General features: G+C 38.2%; 1 pseudogene; it reads left to right on the top strand.

Annotated features, from left to right (window-relative positions):
- The first annotated feature begins 265 nt into the window (after positions 1 to 265).
- Positions 266 to 13,330, top strand: LOC145490563 (uncharacterized; annotated as a pseudogene).
- The last annotated feature ends 1,635 nt before the right edge of the window (positions 13,331 to 14,965 follow it).

The following is a 14,965-nucleotide window of genomic DNA, read 5'->3' as shown; positions in this document are numbered from 1 at the left end:
TAGCATTGTTTACCATGCAAAAAAGATTCATCCACCAACCACAGTTCAGAGTAACTCTTTTGTTGCTGTGACCACCAATGATTAATGTGTGACTTATTTCTGGAGCCGGTGGTTTTACAGACAAACAATTTAAAACTGATGACTCGTGCAGGTGTCGAAGTTTAGCTCATCATAGTACCCAAAGCTTAACCGGACGTTTTAGCTTCTCGCTGGAATAAGATATTTTGAAGCTGTTTTGCAAGATTTTCCCGAGACCGTCTTAGAGATGCTCGTTGTATCTTTTTGCTTTGCTGTCGTCTTGTTGGCTTCCTTGATCCCAGAAGCGCAAGGTAAGGTTGTCTTCAGTCAATGTTTGAGAATATTTTATTTTTAGTGCAGCTCGTTTTGTTGTTATTACCGTGTAGCAAAAGGATGAACGAGAGTTTTCAGCACCCCTGACTGACCCAATTCCACGTAATTAAGGCGTCCAGACGAGACTTTTATTAATATATAGCTTTGCCGCGGTCGGAATGATAATTAATCAGCCAACACTTTGCGCAGATTATGAATGCTCACAATATTCACCTGTTTTAAAATTTTCTACGTGCAAAAGAAAAATAAAAACACCTAAAAAAGCCTAAAGCGTCACAAGTAAATTTGCAACTTATTTGGGTACAAAGCAAGGCATGTTAAAAATCGTGACAGCGAAACTGCAACGGCCTAAAGCTGTAGAGTTGCTAACCATGTATATGAGCTTTTTTCATGTTATTATCATCATTAGAAAGTAGCTGGAATCCTAGCATAAAATGACAAGCTTCAGACTTTGCAACGACTCTAACCTACTTCTAGGACAATAGAATACTTTTTTCAACCAAACTCTTAGATTTATATCCATAGTATTACTCTGTTATATTCTTTCATAGCATTTCTATTCCAGATCCGTTTTCACCGCTTTTTTTATCATTGCACCTGTCGAAGGCGGCAGTTGCAGCAGTCGAAGCTCTAAACATTTTTAACCAGTGAATGGTTTCAAAGTTTTTCATCTCTCAAAAGAGCAAACAACAACAAAAAAAAACTGATATTACCAGCAAAGAATTTAATGGTAAGCAAACTCAAGCGTTTAACGAACACCTAAAGAGATTTTTTATAAAAGGTTTATTTGAAGGCAGCAAATGCAGTCGGTGCCGAAATCTGAAAATACTGTTTTTCAATGATAACAGTTTAGGGTCGTTAAGTAACCAAATGAACGAAATGTCCCAGAAGCAACACAGCGAGGTCTCTTCTGTGCCCGCCGTCGGGCTGTTTCTAGCCATTTGATGTTTTGTTTTGTTTCCTTTTGATTCTCCTTGTTTATATATGAGTGGCTTAAATTTAATTCTTATCAGTACCCTGAGATCCACTGTAATTAGCTACGCTGTAGTGGTCTCCCTACCTAATAAATTTTCTTGCATTTAAGTTAAGTATTTTAGTTAGGCGATGTTAAATAAATAATTATCGAATATTGGAGTAGATTTCCGTCATTGGCGAAAACAATTTTGAATATGAATTTAAAACTAAGCTGAAATAATTACCAGTTTCTTTTTCCTATAGCTCTTTTTACTTTTACGTACAGTGTGGAAAACTAAACTGAGCCAAAATTTGTTGTTGGTAAAATGTTAATCAACTGTCTGGGGTTAAATAAAATTGTTTTAATAAGTCACTTCGTTAAAACGTTAACACACCACCGAGAGGAGGTTTTAACTTACACTTAACTTGAACAGGGGGCTTTGTCATGTCCATTCAAATTTGTTAAAATACTTTCATGCTTTTATCATTTTGTCAAAAAAGCTATAAGATGGTATAAACGGTATATCTTGCACTTCTCTGCCCATGTGCGGCGATCTGATCTTAATTTCCACGAGGAAGGTGTACGAAGCGACGCGTTCCATGCAAAGAGTGAAAGGTAGGACAACGAGGTTTCCAAACAGAAAAGATTATTATAAAGCCGCACTTAGAAAACACAAATTGTCCCGCACTATACGAGGTTCTGAGTCGTACAATTTGTTTTGGTTAAAAACCTACCAGTGTCATTCAAAGCCGTACATGCAGATTACGTGACAAGTGTGCGCCATTTCCGAGTTACCTTGTGCCTCTGTTTTAAAACGAGTCTTCGTGCAAAACCTTTCATATGAAGATGAATTGAATTTTCATGAAAGTGAATCTTCAGGCGGAACTCATTTTCGAATGAATGGTTTCGCACGAAGACTTGTTTCGACACAGAGGCAAAACTCAACTGGGAAATGGCCTATTATGATCTCGGGATTGCTGTTAATACTGATGTTCAAATATTATTTTACCGCACGTATTAGGCAATGGAGGCGGCAATGTTTTGTTTGAGCTACATTAGAATTTAATTTGTCATTCTGTTATTCTCCAACCAATCAAAACAAAAGAGACCAATGAGTTCATGATTCGCGTCACTCTTAAAACCCTGCATATGACATGAAAATACTGACGCAGTACGACAAACAGCCCAGCTAGTGTCGAGGACTCCGAGATAGCGCGTTTTTTTATATTTCATCGGACACAGGTAACAGCGCTAATCAAGTCTCCTTTTCTGAATCTTCTCACATATTTGAAAAAAGAATTTCGTGTTTTCACGTTAAACGCTAGAACAAAATATATCACGTTAATTCAGCAACATCATCGCTTTCTTTTTAGGGTGCTAACGATGTCATGACAATACGTCAACATCATAGCATTGTTAAGATTTATCCACCAACCACAGTTCAAGGACAGAAAAGTTCTTCTGTTGCTGTGACCACCAATGTGTGGCTTATTTCTGTAGCTGGTGGTTTAATAGATTAGCAAGTTAAAACTAATGACTCATGCAGGTGTCGAAGTTTAGCTCAGCATAGCACCCAGAGTTGAACCGGACGTTTGAACTTCTCGCTGGAATGTGATATTTTGAAGCCGTTTTACAAGATTTTCACAAGACCGTCTTAGAGATGCTCGTTGTATCGTTTTACTTTGTTTTCGTCTTTTTGGCTTCCTTGATCCCGGAGACGCAAGGTAAGGTTGTCTTCAGTCAATGTTCGAAATATTTTTGTTTTAGTGCAGCTTGTTTCAAGTTTTTATTATTACCGTGTAGCAAAAGGATGAACGAGAGTTTTCAGCCACCCTTGACTGACTCAATTCCACTTAGTAAGGCGTCCAGACGAGACTTTTATTAATATATGGCTTTGCCGCGGTCGGAATTATAATTAATGAGCCAACACTTTGCGCAGATTACGAATGCTTACAACATTCACCTGTTTTAAAATTTTCTACGTGCAAGAAAAAAAAAAAACACCTAAAAAAAAACCTAAAACGTTACAAGTAAATTTGCAACTTATTTGGGTACAAAACAACGCATGTTAAAAATCATGACCGTGAAACTGCAACGGCCTAAAGCTGTAGAATTGCTAAGCTTGTGTACGGCCTTTTTCCCACGTTAGCTCAAAGACAATTACCGTATTAGAGAGCTTGCATGGCATACAATGGTAACCTTCAGATTTTGCAATAATTCTAGCCTCTAGGACAATGTAACACTCTTTTCAACAAAATTCCTAGATTTACTTCCATAATTTTATTCTGTTGTAGTCTTGCATAGCATTTCTATTCCAGATCCCTTTTTACCACTTTTTTACCATTGCACCTGTCGAAGACTGGCGTTGCCGGAGTCGAAGCTCTAAACAATTTTAAGCAGCGAATGTTTTCAAAGTTTTTCATCTCTAAAAAAAGTAAAAAAAAAAACAACTGATATTACATAGACTTTAATGGTAAGCAAACTCAAGCGTTTAACGAACACCTAAAGATATTTTTTATTTAAGGTTTATTTGAAGGCAGCAGATGTAGTCGGTGGCGAAATCTGAAAATACTGTTTTCTCAATGATAACGGTTTAGGGACGTTAAGTAACCAAATCAGTCAAATGTCGGGTTTTGGGGTTGATTTCCGTCATTTGCAAAGATACTTTGGAATTTGAATTTTTAACTAAAGAGAAAGAATTACCAGTTTTCTTTTTCTATAGCTCTTCTTGTTTTTTCGTAGAGTTTGGCAAGCTAAACTGAGCCCAAATTTGTGATTTGTTTCACACTAAGGCCTACCTAACCTGAGAATATGAGCCAAATTGATTTCGCCGCCATATTTTGAAAATGTTCGATTTTTGGGCACATTCGTTCTTAAAAAGTCACTGCATTAAAACGTTAACACACCGCAGAGAGGAGGTTTTAACTTACACTTAGCTTGAACAGGTGGTTTTGTCATGCCCATGCAAATTTCTTAAAATTTCGTCACGTTTTTATCATTTGTGGAAAAAATTATAATCTCGGAAAAAGCGAGCTGACATATTCTATCGTCTATTTTTTTGTTTGTTATCCTTGGTGTTTCCCCAATTCAGACGAAATTGAGAAAAAAACGTTTGTGAAAGAGTTTGTTCTTACATTGAGTGGTATGCAAAATAAATAATGACCTGTCTTCTTGGAACTGGTTAGTCTGAATAAGTGTTATGTGGCTTGCGACTTTCGAAATGTGCTATTTAATTTGGGGTTTTCTCGAAGTTAGATTGATGATATAAAGGAAATTAATGTCATAGCTAAGAAAACAACAAGGTAGTCTGCTTACGGTGTTTTTATTCGTGAATCAGACATGGAGTAAGGAGCGAGGGTTTTTAAGACGAAAGGGTATTGGGATGAGACAAGGATGGTCCACAAACGAGAGGAAAATAATCTTTCCAACTCCAACCCATTCTCGTCCATAGCGCCCTTGTTGTTTCACTTTCGCGGGAATTAACCCACATCGAACCTGAGAACCTAAGACCGGCTGCGAACAGTCTAGCAACAAGAAGGCATATTTTGTGTATATGGTTTTGTTTGTTGGCAGAAAAGACAACAATTACTCTACTACTCCTCAACAAGTTTGAATAACTGACTTGACACTTTTGCTCAGCTCAAACGACCCCAGCCGACAAATTTCATTTTTTTATTGCGGAACTGCCCTCGAGCGGAGCTCCATACTCATATAGGAAAGAAAAGGAAACCCATGAATGGATATTCTCATGGATATCATAGCTAACGGTTTTGCTCGTGAGCGCGTGCGCACGACGACGAGGACTAAAGTCACGCAACAAGGCGGCCATACTCCAGCTAATAGGTTGATTGAGACACGCAGCCTTGGTTTACAGCGTAAATCTTTGATATTGAACATGCATGTTATGGTCAATTGACACCTGTCAAAACAAAGGATCCGCCCAGCAGTATCACGTGACCACTGCGGGCTCAAAACAAAGCAGAAAGCCATATAATAAACAACTTATTAACCTCGAACGTTCGGCCCTTATAGGTTATGGGCTCGGTCAATACGGCAAGGTCTCGCTCTGAGATTTTCCCGTAAAGACCTAACTCTCGGTTAATATAATTATTAAAAAATTCACACCGCCTGAAGTAGATTGTTCATATCGTGTATATTTCATTCAGTCCAAATAGTATATTCAACTCAAGATTTTCATAGTTAGCAGTTCACTTTTAGGACATAAAAGTAAAGAACAGTCCAGTTTTGACCATGTTTAGAAAATGTGAGAAATTACACCTTCGGTTTCCTTGGAAAGCCCTGTTGCCTCGAGACAAATTCACGCTTTGTTTTCCAAAATTTAACTGCCCGTATGAATTAACACTTGAACCATTCAACAACTTGTCAACTGCGCGTCCTAAAGTTCTCGCAATTTGATTGATGAAGTTCAAACTAAAACCTTGAAAAATTTTCAGCGCTGAAAAATAGTAAGATAAAAAATGTAGATTGACAAATAAAGAAACAAATAAATAGAGAGGTTAAGTTGCACTGAGTTGAAATTTATATTTGTAGTTTATTTATGTATCTAATTATTTTTTAAATTCACTTTTATATTCGTTTTATCTCTGTTTTTTTTTTTATTTTTTTAAATTTCTTTTTACACTCCGCGTTTTCGGAACAGCCATGAGCCATATTTTTAAAAACCTGTAGCGCGTCCGCAACGAGGGCTGTAAAAGCCCAATGGTTATTCATCCAGTAAAACAATAGAGAGGTAAAACATTTCTCATTTAGGGAGCGATTATATTTAACATCAAAGTATTACTATGTATAGGAAGATGTGTACAGGTGGTTTTGACACTTAAGTTTTCGGTAGCGATAAATTACAAGAAATTTCCAACTAGTCTCCGTAACTCTCGCATCGCCAAAACAGAAGTCGTGCGTTTTCATGCTTCTCTTGTAAAATCTGTTTTTGGTTAAAAGCCACCCGAGCAATATTTTTCTCTATTTTCTTCTTTCTTCTTTTTTCTTCCTTTCTTTCTTCTCCTCTATACTTCGAGCCTTGATATTTTATTTCGAGTTTTTGCCTCTCGTTTATAGCACCATTCCATGTAATAGCTTTATTAACCCGAAAACCTAAGTCGAGCCTCACGCCCTAAATGTGCTTAAAAAAAGTTGAAGTTTCTTTGCAAGGAATAACTCGTTATTTAAATTAATATAAACATCTAAATTGACTCAAACAGAAAAAGAGATTTATGACCTCACGTTTCATCTCATTGTTGTTGTCTTTATCCTTCATTTTACTGACTTCGCAAGAAATTATTTCAAATGATAACATAAAGGTATGTCAAAATTTTCATTCTTCAGGTCACTGTCGTAAATTGCGATTCACCATTGATCCAATCCATGGTCAACGGCTGGAAAATCACGTGATACGAACTACTGACGTCATCAATGAGCATACCTGCCGACTGAAATGCCTTCTGGAGCCAAACTGTGTCAGTTATAATTTTAACAAGAAGGAAGAGGCAAATGGACGACACAAATGTGATCTGAATAACGCTACTTATGAACACTCAGACGACCTCGCGAAGAACGAAAGTTATATGTATCGCGAAGCCGAGGTAATCATGAAGATAATAACTGAAGGTGGCTGGCAACAGTTTCCACCACTTTCCAAGACTTAGATTTTGATGGGTCATTATAACCACTCTTTATCAGTTGCTACAATCATAGCATATATATATATATATATATATATATATATATATATATATATATATATAGGCAATTGTGGAAAACGAGGACGGACAACTTCGAGCGAAAAAAAATATATATACAGTAAAAAATCTAAGAAATCTAAAAAAAAGTTTAAAAATTTAATATTTAAATTTTTAAACTTTTTTTAGATTTCTTAGATTTTTTACTGTATATATATATTTTTTCGCTCGAAGTTGTCCGTCCTCGTTTTCCACAATTGCCTACAAATTTCATTACTCGAGGTTTGGACTACGAATCCTTTTGGATCCTTCTGGCGCGTGGCATCCCTGTTGGCTCGAAGCATCTTAACTTTATATATATATATATATATATATATATATATATATATATATATATAAACTGTCAAATCATTGGTAAACACATTGTAATCATTTTCATTATAAAATAAGTTACCATAGCAACAGTATGACCTGCTAAAGTACCCTTTAGTTTAACTACTAAAATATTAAAACAAACTCATTATTATTATTATTATTACTATTATCATTTTAACTGTTATGTGTCGTTACCATGTCACTGTTGTAACGGCTGTTTTTGTTCTTTTCTTGTAAAGAATGCTTGTGCAAAGAAACCTTGCAAGAACAACGCAACCTGCCAGGCCGGTTTTACAGACAGAGATTACCAGTGTTTGTGTATTCCCGGATTTACTGGCCATGACTGTGAAAACGGTACTAACACATTATCTTGTTATTAGGGGTCTTACTCAATTTAGCAATGCTGAGAATTTTGAGGGGCTTAAATAGCAAGAATGAGAAGTTATGACAAGGAGTTGCAACTGTAAAAGTTGGTTTTCTGTTGCTGCTATCATTATTGTTGTTGCTGTTGCAGTGGTTGCTATTACTACTGCTGCTGTTGTCGGATTCTGCTTTTAAAACGTTTAGCAGCCAGTTCATGCTAGGAGATCATACGGAATATAAGAACAATAATACAAGATAATTCAATAACAATTGTCGTTACGAAACAGATATTCCACAGGAATCTTTTTATTGTGTTAGATATTGACGAGTGTACCGACGGAACACACAAATGTGATGTCAACGGCGCTGTGTGTGACAACACCGGGGATCCTATAACTGCACGTGCAAAGATGGATTTTATGGAGATGGAATAAAGTGCACTGGTAACTATCTGTAACACAATCTCGTTCATCTTGTTGAAACTATTATTCAAAAGCGGGTAATTTTATCAGACATTGGTAAGTTACTTAATATCGTATATGTGAAGAAATAACTATGCAATAACTCAGTATATGTGAGCCGGCGATAAGACACTGACATGTCAGGGCGAAAAGTTTGGTAAGCATACCATTTCAATGAAACGTTTTGCAATTAGATTCGTTTTGTTGCTTTAGAGATCGATGAATGTACGAACGGAACACACAGCTGTAGTGTTGATGCTGTTTGTAACAACACCCGGGGATCCTATTACTGCACTTGCAAAGATGGATTTCATGGAGATGGAATAAACTGCACTGGTAACTACTGCTATATGTAGTGTGTTTTAATTAACCACAGCGAGTAATTACAAGCTTGGAAATTGGTCAATACACAAGACACACTGTAAATGACAAATACAACTTGACTGCCCGATTTGAATGGATATTTACAAGTACGTGCTGGAGGCGAGCCGTTGTTGCTACCTGTAAAAACCAGATATGGCAGATCAGTTACCGGTTTTTAAGTTTGAAATAATTAGCTCTTTATCTGAGCGGGAGTCTGTTTATTAGAGTAGATCATGACGCTACGTCATGTTCACATTGTGGCGCATGCGTATTGATGCCCGCTGTAATTGGGGACGATGACTAAGCGAGTGGAGGCCAGGTTACCACTCTACGGCGGCGGTGGGGCGTTTTCCATTCAATCAAAAAATCGGGAACTTTCCAGACGGGTAATGATGGTACGGAAATTTATATGGAGAGTTACAGTAAAATGCGAACATTTTTGAATTTCAGGCATGCAAACCATTCAACCGAAAATTGACGAAATTTCAGAAGAAAAATTTAGGGGAAGAAACATCCTCATTGAGGAATTTTCTAAGATCGATTTGGATATACCTCGCGCGTTCGTCCTTTTTCCGGGAATTCCGGAAAATGCTGTTCCTTTCGTCACCGAAAATTTCCGGAAATTCAAAAAGCTGATTCTGGTCGAATAGAAAAGCACCCCGAGCTACCGGTTGCCTCTGTTTCATAACGAGACTTGGCTTGGACCTGGGCCACTATCTTAAAGCCAACCAAACTCATTTTGATATATAAACTTTTTAAACGAGGACTCGTTTTGAAACAGAGGTGTAAGTAACTCGGAAATAGCCAATAGCTAAATTTCTAGTTTCAGGCTCCTTTTTTTTAATTCTGGATGGTTTTCGTCAATAACGAGTCGGATTTTCCCGTCGTTAAAGACGACACAATAGACCGATAAATTTGAGACGTAAACCTCGTTCTTCAATTGATTCATATCAGGCGACTTTCCCTCTAACACGGTTTTCGTCTCCAAAATTAATTCCTATAGTGTTACGTTATAGTTGTATTTCTTTTAAAGTTAGACTTTTAAAACTACAACTTGCAAAAAACCTGCACTCTTGGAACAAATTATTCACTAAATTGTGGAAGATATATTTGTGCATTGTAAATGTTTAAATATAATTGAAAATTTCAAATCACTTTGGGCTCTTTCCAGGGCGCTGTCATTTTGGATCATATTGTAACACTTGGGTGGCCCTATAACCAAATTGAAAACATTACAAAACCTAACGATAGGCCTTTTCCGCATTCCAACGAACATTGGCGCCTAGCCGAGATATCACTGGAGTATCGTTATGGTGTTATTGTTTGTACGCACTTGAGTGGAATACGGTAAAGATCTATTTTGGCGCACGTGGGCAAAAATACTGACTGTAAATTGGTACAAAATATAATCATTTTTTTTACTTTTCATTACTACTGAGGCAGTCTGAGCGACTCATTTTTTATGGTGCTGGTCTTAATTGTCAGGAGTTCCCGTGTTCAAAGTCATCTCCCTTTCCATAAGCTGCACTTGCTCTCGGTACGTCGGTTATGTCTTTTAAATAGCCCGACCATCCCTGAAAAGCCCTATTGGCAAGTGGTCAATCAAGATCAGGAGCCATAATCAGGGACGGAGACCGTAAGCGCGCGCCATTTCAAGTATTGGGGTTGTCCCCATGATATGGGACAATAATTCTATTTTTAGAACAAATTGCGCCATCGCCTGCGGCACACGCGCGTAAATGCTGCGAGGATTTTTGCGGATGTCGCGCGGGGGAAATAACGTCCGAAATTCCCGAAATTTTTCATGTTTTTGGCCCACAACTCAACGCGTTTACGTCTGTTGGAATTTTGCTTAAGTATTTTCGTCGTAAGCTGCTCCAGTTTGAGTGAAGTAAGACAGTGTCGAATTTAGGTATGTTCCGCTTTAAGCTTAGATATATATCGCTGACCAAGTTGTGTTCCGACGGATGCTTCTTTTACATGAGCTGTACATTACTCCACTTTAAATTTCACATATGTTGAAGATTAACAGCTTTTCCATTACACAGCAAAAAACTAGCTGGATATATTTAGATATAGCAGAGCTTCAAGACTTCATAGTTTCCCAGCTCCTCTTGCCACACGCTTGCGAGGAATTTGTCAGTCTATCGCGACCGAAAAGTAAAACAAAATAATTGCTAGTTTGAGTTTCGCCTGAATTGTAAGCAACGCTTGATGTTTCATCCAAGGCCCAATAACTTTACGTCCGTAGATACTGCTCAGTTTTATTCGTGTAAAAATCCAGTAAATTCTCTGTTGTCGATGAATGAGAGCGCCCGCCGATGCGTGGTTTGTACAGTCAGTAAATATGACAAATTGTACTTCCGCCGCACTTTCGTGTTAAAACGTACATCGAACTCAAACAATAACTCCATAGTTTTTAAATATGTTTAAGATTGATAAATGTTTGAGAACATATTAAAAGCTAAGCTGAAAATATGCGAATAAAGCAGAAATAATCAGTAAAGTTACGATGACGCTTTCTTTAATCAACTTCGAATAACGATTTCGATTTTGTTGATCAACTTCAAAATATCAAAACTTCTTGCCTATTTTCATTTCCGCAGTGTAAAACTTCACTATGCTTATGTTGAAGAAACACACATGATGTTAGTAGCCTTTTTTGCGTTCGTGAAATTTGTTGCAGCATCTCAGCACAAAAGATAACGAAAGAAATCTTTGTCAAGATTTCTTGAAAACACCGACTCGGACTTGAAAGTGCACGAGCTGCACTATGCAAATGAGCTAATTGTACGCGTCAGACTTTCCTTTCAAAAACTTTTGCAAACTCGCCAAACAAGCAGAAACAATAAGAAACCATCAAAAAATGTTTTGGTTATGATTAACCATTGTCGGAGAAACTCACAAATCAACTCGATACCAGAGTAGAGAGTTTTCTTGCTATATTCTTAAGTCAGAACAAACGCAAAAACATACGCGTAAGCTTACAACTAGCGCGAGCAGATCTTATTATTCATTCCCAGCGCGAGATTGAAGTCTTGTTTTCGACCCTGAAAACCCACCTTTTCCGTTGGCTCAGAGCATAAAACTACATATAAGCGCCCTGGTTCTTAGTCCCTGCCTTATTCCCTACCATCGCTGTGAAAAATACGCAAGAGACTCTCTCAACTCTCACCATTTGATCATGCAACGTGACAACATCCACGCGAGAATCCCCGACATGTGCGTGAATCCGCGCGGATATATGACGTCAGGATGGCGCAATTTGTTCTAAAAATAGAAAAATTGTCCCATATCATAGGTGCGCGCGGATCCCAAGACTTACGGTCTCCATCCCCGATTATGGCTCCTGTCAAGATGTTATTTTTTTTCTTTACTTGCAACAAATTATGGGTTTTGCCACATTTCTATCGTTAGATGGCAATTTGGCGCCTGAGCTACAGTTTTGAGGTACATAATTTGTTACCTGAACTTCAGACTGTTGATGTTTCTTAATTACTCAGGATTCAATGCTACCTTTACGAGTCTTGGAGCGAGTGGAAAAGATGGTCCAACGTCACTCGGTAGTCACTACACAGATCAGGATCATGACGATCAAGTTACACTGTCCAGCGGTATTCAACAATGGACTGTGCCGTACACTGGTCAATACAGAATAGAAGCAGTAGGAGCAGCAGGGGGGTATGATACCCACCAGGACAGCGCCTAATACAGAGGAAGAGGTGCAAGAATGATTGGCACTTTCAACTTATCCAAAGGAGAAATGATTCAAATTCTTGTTGGTCAAGAGGGAGGAATAAGGAACAGCGGCTGGAGTTCTGGAGGTGGTGGAGGAACATTTGTCTTGAGAGGAAGCAATACGCCTTTGACAGTGGCTGGAGGAGGTGGAGGTCTCAGAGCTGTGACATCAAGACACCAGGGATGTGATGCCAGCACGGAGACGTCAGGGAATCCTGGGTACAACTCATGGTCAGGAGGCAGCAATGGACACGGTGCAATGATTGGTGATAAGACGTCAGGTGAGAGTAAGAATGAGGATGATTATATTCACTTCACCAAAGTCAGTTTCCCATAACACACATTTAATTCGACCTCAGTCGATTCATCTGCTTTAAATATCTATCTCAAAACTTTCTTCATGTTTGGGAAAAGCATTTTTTTCATCGGCAGTTTAACTTTAGCTGTCGAAATACACTTTTCAAATGTCGGAAACTGCCGAAAATTTGGTTGACAGCAACAACAAACGCAACTGTTCACTTGTTATTGAAAGGTACAGAAACTATAGTTTGATAACCCTCCTTCTTTATTGCGCGTGGACAACTTGGATAATCTTTTTAGGCAAACCTCCATTGCATGACACTGCTAAATTTAGAATCGTTAAATACACGAATGGGAATGAGTCAGCTTATTTTATTTTTTCAGGTGGTGGCGGCGGCGGTTTTTACTCCAGTGGAAGAAGTGGAACTGAGAAGACCGTTTTCAACGAGCTTAAGGGTGGAGAAGGGGGTAAAGGATTTCTTCAAGGAGGAGTGGGTGGACAGAGTTTCGTAGGATCTCTTAATGACGGTTTTGGTGGTTTTGGTGGTGGTGGTGGTGCGGGTTACGGTGGAGGGGGTGGTGGAGGGTATTCCGGAGGAAGCAGTGGGAAACTTGTAGATGATTCTTGTGGAGGAGGGGGAGGTTCTTATAATGTTGGAAAAGATCAGCAAAATGATTGCTGTTACAATACAGCTGGTCATGGCCTAGTAACCATTACATTATTGTAGAATAAATAGAAAACGAGCCGTACACAACAACAATATTATGCAGCTGTAATTATATTTGCTATAGATTGCTTTAACTGGCCCGCTTTTACTCGTCCTCACCATTGATAATTACTCAATTTGATAGTTAAATAAATTCTTTGTTAACAATGTTTTTTTTGGATATATATTTTGTGTTGGCGCACTCAGTTGCAATCAGTTTAATCAAAAATCGTCTTTTATACCAGGATCTACTAGGCATATGATCCAAAGGGGATTACTCGCTACAAGTAAAATGCATTTTCCATTAGGTCTGAGAGTAAAGTACTTTGGCATATCTCCGTTTTGTGCGTTTAATTTTTACATAGATTATTCCCTGCCGCTGAGTTTTTGATAACTTCAACGTTCTCCAAAAAAATAAAACGGATCGTTTTCTTTTGACCAGTCCACATAAGCCGTGTTTACTTGGTCTGCTCGGAGATACTTGAAATAATTCCTGTAGACTTGCTGGTCGGCTGATGCCACGTTCTAGCTAACGCATGAATACATGTATTCTTTATGATTTGTTTTGCATAAAGTAACATCTCTCTCGTAATATGAACGGAATAGTGCCAATCTAGTTAGCAGCACTTTTTGGGTTTCCTTTGCAAAAGCATGCATTGGTATAAAGTTGGCCGTTTTGGGATTGATGTTAGAGTAACGTTAGTGACTTTGTTTTGGCAGTTGGTAACGGTAATGAAGGGCGGATTTTCTTAAGATACAATATTCAATAACTTAAAATGGATCAAAAATCAGGTTCGAATAAGGAAATTCTTCTTAATGAACTCCAACAATGATGCAGTGTGAAGTCGAGCAATATAAATGGGTTATTGACCAAGCACGAGGTCAAGATAGCTGGATATTGGCCGAGTTCCTTTCTGCGTGTTTATGGAACGAGCCGGAGTCGAGGTCCATATATAAACACGCAAAAATGAACGAGGTCAATATACAGCCATCTTGATCGAACAAGCTTGGTAAATAAAGGATTTATTAAATGGAAAAGGAACATCATTTTCTTACGGGACATGCACAGCCGGTAATTCCGAGCGGGCAAGATAGCGCCAATCACAGCGCCCATCCATATAAATACATAAATTCTCCTCACTGGTCCCTGTACACCTCTCAGTAGTAGTAGGGAGAAGTTGATAGGTGGCCTTAAGACACTCAATTTGTATACAGGTGTCTTTCATGGCTCATGTTTTGTAGATCGAGTCTGAGACTTTTCAAATTACAAAGTGAAGGACGAAAGTGAACAAGAGAACTTAAAGTGGAAAGCTACAAAAAAATAAGTCAAATCAAACAAAACAGCCCAGAACTTTATGGAGTGACGGTAGAATTTCGTTGCGATTTTAGATTATTCATTATCATAATTTATAATGATTTAGGGCAAGATGAAACGGATCCTGCGCCGATTGGCGCTATCTTGTCCGCTTGGAATTGAATTACCTGCTGTGTCGCGGAGGAAAAAAGTGTTCTTTGAAATATATGTTTCCTTTGTTTTAGTGGCATGCCTGTAAACTAGCCAAGCTTAGTGGTTGTATAGCTAAGTGCATGACCACTGTAAATAAGATTTACTTTTACTTTACTTTTATTTATTTATCTAAGAATCTGTTTACACCC

The sequence above is a fragment of the Orbicella franksi genome, chromosome 6, assembly GCF_964199315.1.
Source record: "Orbicella franksi chromosome 6, jaOrbFran1.1, whole genome shotgun sequence".
Taxonomy (NCBI): Eukaryota; Metazoa; Cnidaria; class Anthozoa; order Scleractinia; family Merulinidae; genus Orbicella; species Orbicella franksi.
Note: the sequence above shows the minus strand (reverse complement) of the source record. Positions and strands in the feature narration are given on the sequence as shown.